At 50.1% G+C, this 5,871-nt stretch overlaps 1 pseudogene; it reads right to left on the bottom strand.

Moving 5' to 3' along the window:
• Positions 1 to 586: 586 nt before the first annotated feature.
• Positions 587 to 5,668, bottom strand: LOC103161770 (annotated as a pseudogene).
• Between the last annotated feature and the right edge of the window lie 203 nt (positions 5,669 to 5,871).

Here is a 5,871-nt window from a genome sequence, read left to right as displayed (position 1 = left end):
AGTCTTATAAGCCGGGTATTTAGATGTGTCTCTCTCTCCTTTTTCTGGCTCTTCCGGCTTACGACCCTTTTTCACTATAATCAGATCCCAGGAGGAGGAGGGATTCCAGTAGGCTTCTCCTGTACTCTCACATCCCCATTTACCACCGAAATAATCTGATGCCCCCCCACATCATCTCTTTATTTCTCTGTTATGTCCCTGCCCGGGGCAGACGTAGAAGTCTGCTGCCTGGAGGTTGGCTCGGAAAAATTGTCTGGAACATCCCAATGTGCTCCCTATACTATGAGGGACACAATGTTCCTCCGGGGGTGGTTTATCTAAATTGTCATAATTGGAAAGATCCCAGGCCAGGGAACCAGCAGCTAACTTACAGATATCAGGTGCAAGATCAGGCCACCAAGTCCAAAGGGGGTGCACTGCGGTTTTTGACCACACGACGTCGCCTTCTTCATTAAGCACTTCCCATGTCAATTTTTGGGGGACATGAGGGTTATTCCCCAAGGTTGGGGCTATGGCGAAGGCCCAGCTTAAGAGGATTGTCACTGGCTGCCACTGTCCAATTATCTTCGCGGTTGTTTTCATTTTGACTGGGTGCCTTTTTTATGTGGGAAGCGTGGATCCAGGCAGTAATCCCGTCTACCTTTACTGCCATGGGGGTAGTCAACAGCACTAGGTAGGGTCCTTTCCACCTAGGCTCAAGCGTGCCATCGCGATGTCGTCTGACCAAGACTGAGTCTCCGACCTGGAATCCGTGGGGCACCGAGGTGGTCCCTGGAGTGTAGGCTTCTTTGATCTGATCCCAGATCTGTGTTTTGACAACTTCTAAGGCCTTTAAGTGGGTAAACAGAGCAGAGGAGGAGGGAGAGTCAGTGCAAGGATCCAATATCCCTCCTGACTCAGTCAAGGGGGGCGGTCCCCCATGTAGGATTTCGTAAGGGGTAAGGCCGAAACGTCCAGGTGTGTTTTGGACCCTAAGGAGTCAAAGGGAAGGAGGGTCACCCAGTCTTTGCCGCTGGTCTCAATAGCCAATTTAGTAAGGGTCTCTTTTAGGGTTCTATTCATTCTTTCTACCTGTCCTGAGCTCTGGGGTCTGTAAGCACAATGTAATTTCCAATTAATCCCCAGTTGGGTGGCCAACTCCTGACTTACCTGGGCAACAAAAGCCAGCCCGTTGTCTGAACCAATTACCTTGGGGATCCCAAACTGGGGCAAGATTTCTTCCAGTATCTTCTTGGTTACCATTTGAGCAGTTTCAGACTTGGTGGGAAAGGCTTCCACCCATCATGAAAAAGTGTCTATAAAAACTAGAAGGTACTTATTACCATATTTTCCTGGCTTAATTTCAGTGAAGTCAACCTCCCAATAAATTCCCAGCCGATCTCCCCTCATTCTTTTTCCGGGTTCTTTGAATGATCGGGCAGCATTGGTCAAGGTGCAGGCTTGACATGACTCTATTACCTCTTTTATTATTGTATTTAATCTTAGAACATAATATTTAGAACCTTTGATTAATTGCTTAAGTTTTTCATTTCCAAGATGAGTCAGCTGGTGTATTTGTCTCACATAGTCTTGTCCTTCTTTAGAGGGCAGAATGATTCGTCCATCTTTGGTTTTTGCCAATCCACCAAAACTGAACATCCGAGCTTTTCCTGCACCGGTCATATCTTCGATTAAATCATAATCTTTATAGGGATAGATGAAGCTGGGATCCATGACTTGTGGGGGTTCTGGTGGGGTTCCAGTTTCCTCCACCAGCACTACCGCTCCCTGGGCAGCTTGCTTTGCTGTAAGATCAGCCATCTGGTTCCCCTTTGTGACTGGGTCAGTCCCCTTCTGGTGTCCTAGGCAGTGGACGATGGCTAATTTTTGTGGAACATGTATGGCTTCTAGGAGGGCCAGGATTTCTTCTTTGTTTTTAACGTCTCTTCCTGCTGAGGTGAGTAGGTCCCTCTGTCTGTAGATGGCCCCATGAATGTGAGCCGTGGCGAAAGCATAATGGCTGTCGGTGTAAATGTTGATAGCCTTACCTTCTGCCAGATGCAGAGCTTGAGTCAATGCCAGGAGCTCAGCTTTTTGAGCGGAGGTTCCTTCTGGGAGACTGCTAGCCCAAATTACCTGCTTTCCATCCACCACCGCTGCTCCCGCCCTTCTTTTACCTTCTACCACAAAACTGCTGCCGTCCATATAACAGTTAGGCACACCCGGCCAAGGTTGGTCGGTCAGGTTTTCCTGGTCCCGGTTTCTTCAGCCAGGACGTCAGTGCATTGGTGCACTGGGGTAGAGTCCTCTGCTTCGGGGAGCAAGGTGGCCGGGTTGAGAATAGCAGGAGGAGCGAAGGTTATCCCATCATTTAACAACAAACTCTGGTAATGTGTCATCTGGGCGTTTGTCATCCAGCGGTCAGGGGGCTGCCGCACAATACTTTCTAAAGCATGGGGAGCAATTACAGTCACATGCTGACCCAGAGTAAGCTTATTAGCGTCTTTTACAAGTAGGGTTCAATAGCTTTCTGCAAGCAATAGCTTTCAAGCAAGAGGGCCACCCACTGGCAACGGGGTCTAGCTTTTTAGATAGGTAGGCCACCGGCCGCTTCCAGGGCCCCAGGGTCTGAGTCAGAACTCCACGGGCCACTCCAGCCCACTCATCAACATATAGAGTGAAAGGCTTAGTCAGATCTGGCAGGGCCAAAGCAGGAGCTGTGAGCAGGGCAGTCTTTATATTATCAAAGGCTCTTTGGTGCTCCTCCGTCCAGGTGAATGGGACTTTTTCTTTAGTGAGTGGGTACAGAGGGGCCGCCAGCGTGGCAAACCCCGGTATCCAGAGTCTACAAAAACCCGAAGTTCCCAAAAACTCACGTACTTGTCACGGAGTGGTGGGGGGTCGGGATCTGCATCACAGTCTTTTTCCGTGCTTTAGTGAGCCATCGCTTCCCTTCTCGGAGGGTGTATCCTAGGTAGGTCACCTCCAAGCGGCATAACTGGGCTTTCTTGGTGGACACCTGGTACCCCAACTCACCCAATTCCTTTAGGAGATTTCTTGTCCTGTGGAGGCACAGTTCCTGGGTCGAGGCTGTGAGCAGTAAATCATCTACATACTCCAAGAGAGAAATCTGGGGGTTCCGTGCCCTGAAGGGCGCAAGGTCATGGTGGAGCGCTTCATTGAAAAAAGTCAGTGAATTTTTGAACCCCTGTGGCAACCTAGTCCAGGTCAGTTGACCCGTATGTCCTCCTTCGGGATCTCACCACTCAAAAGCGAACAGGGGTTGGCTATTCGGATGCAACCTGAGACAGAAAAAGGCATCTTTCAAGTCCAGAATGGTGTACCAGGATCGTTCAGGTGGTAAGGAACTCAGCAAGTTGTAAGGGTTGGGCACAGTTGGGTGAATGTCCTGTACCTGTTTATTGACTTCTCTCAAGTCCTGGACAGGTCGATAATCATTGGTTCCAGGCTTACGTACTGGCAGGAGGGGGGTATTCCAAGGGGACCAGCAGGGAATCAGTATACCTTCTTGTAACAGTCTCTGGATATGTGGTCGAATGCCTTCTTTAGCCCCTTGAGTCATGGGGTACTGTCTGACTGAGACGGGGGGGGGCAGCCGCTTTTAACTCTACTACCACGGGTGGCACTTGTTTAGCCAGTCCCATTTCAGTCTGCTCTGCCCAAACCTCTGGAAAAGCTGTCAGCCATTCTTTAGGGGGCAAAACCCCAGTTTTGGGTTCATGGAGGCGATATTCTTCTTCTAGACTTAGAACTAAGCATGTTATAGGGGCTTCCCCCCAGGTGACTTCTGGTCCCTTCGGGGTGAACTGGACCTGAGCCTTTAATTTGGTCAACAAGTCCCTCCCCAGAAGGGGGGCAGGGCACTCAGGAATCACAAGGAAAGAGTGAGTTACTTGGCTTTTTCCAATTTCTAAACTTCTTTCGGTTGTCCAAGGGTAAAGTTTGCTTTCAGTGGCTCCCATGACCAGAGTTCTTTTTGATCCTAATTGTCCTAATGGTTTAGTCAGAACTGAGTGTTCGGCTCCTGTATCTACTAAGAAATTAACGGGGTTCCCCTCCAAAGAGAGAGTTACCCTAGGCTCGGGGAGGGGGACCGAGCCCCGACTCCCCTAATCTTCCTTGAGGGCCAACATCTTGGGGCCCTTTTGTTTCTTTCAGGGGCAATCTCTGGCCCAGTGTCCTTTTTCTTTACAGTATGCACATTGGTCTTTTTCAAGTTGTAGTCTCTGTCCTCCAGGGGGTCTCCTTGCCCTGTTGCCCAGGTATCCTGACTGTCCTCTCTCTGACCTTCCTCCACCTACTACTGTGGCCAAAATCTTAGTCAAATTCCTCTCCTGGTGGCGATCCTGCCAATTCTCCCTCTCTTCTGCCTCCTTTTTTTTCTTTCTTGTTTTTCTTCCTCAGTCTCTCTCTTGTGATACAATTTCTCTGCCTCTTTTACTAAATCCTGCAATGTATAATACTGGAGCCCCTCTAATCTCTACAACTTTTTCTTGATATCAGAGGCCAACTGTCCTATAAAAGACATGGCTACAGCCGCCTGCTGTCCCTCCGAGGAGGGATCAAATGGGGTATATCTCCTATATGCCTCCATCAGTCGTTCTAAGAAGACAGAGGGTGGACCCTGTAAGATTTCTCTTACCTTTGCCAAATTGGTGGGTCGCCATGTGGCCCCCTTGAGGCCTGCCACTAGAGCCCGGCGGTAGACCGTGAGACGCCCCCTACCTTCCGCAGAGTTGTAATTCCAGTCATGGCGGACCAAGGGGAAAGCGGCATCTATAAGATTAGGGAGATTGGTGGGGGTCCCATCTGGTCCTGGAACATTCTTTCAGGCCTCTAGGAGGATCCTCTCTCTTTCTTCAGTCATAAAGAGGACCTGCAAGAGTTGTTGACAGTCGTCCCAAGTGGGCTGATGAGAATACATCAGGGACTCGAGGAGTCCCGTCAAGCCTGAGGGGTTCTCTGAAAACGAGGGGTTGTTAGTTTTCCAGGTGTACATATCGGCTGACGAAAACGGCCAATACTGCAGTGGGACTAATTCCCCTGGAGCTGGGGCGGGTCCATAAGCCCATAATGGTAAGGCAACGGTGGAGTCAGGTCCTGTGCCAGATCTGGGCTGCGGCCCCGGCAGCTTCGAGTCCCGGCTGCTGCCCCTATTTTGCAGGCCGTCTGGGAGTCCATTGGGGCCTGTGGAGGGGGGCTGCATGAGGAACGGGTTGAGGATATGGGGGAGGAGTGTGGTCAAGGAGGGAGACATCATCAATTTCAGGATAGATCCGAAGGGGAGCTGATGGAGTGGGGGCCGGTGGATCTGAAGGAGGCACTTTCGGTTTCGCAGCCACGGCCACCGGCGCCATCCCTATTCCCGATGTCCAAGGTTTCATCCAGGGTGGCGTGTTTTGTACTAGGTCCTGCCACACGATAATGTATGGAACCTGTCAGGGTGTCCCCCTGTGACCTGAAAAATAATTCGCTTTACAGCGGAAATAATAGATAGATTAAAAGTTCCCCCCGAAGGCCATCCCACACTGAAACTTGCCCATTTGGAGGAACAAAAATTCCGCCAAGGTCCTTTTCTGACCTTGACAGAAAGATTATAAGCCTGAGTCTTAACGTCCGTCCAATGGTCCAGAGTCAGTGTTAGTGGGGTCATCACAGTCTGTCCCATGTCTACCTCTATTACACACACAATAAAAACAATCACAAAGACAGAAAGACAAGAAAACAAAGCCAGCTGTCAACCTCGAGTCGACCAGTAATTCTGAAAGGAATCAGATGGCCGGGAAATGGCCCTTTGACACAGATCATCAAGGAGAAAACTTATCTCCCGACCTTTTCCGTGGAGGTCCACCAGGCGTCCCTGGTCCTTCT

Source organism: Cricetulus griseus, chromosome 4 (assembly GCF_003668045.3).
Source record: "Cricetulus griseus strain 17A/GY chromosome 4, alternate assembly CriGri-PICRH-1.0, whole genome shotgun sequence".
Lineage (NCBI taxonomy): Eukaryota > Metazoa > Chordata > Mammalia > Rodentia > Cricetidae > Cricetulus > Cricetulus griseus.
This window is presented reverse-complemented; position numbering and strand designations above follow the sequence as displayed.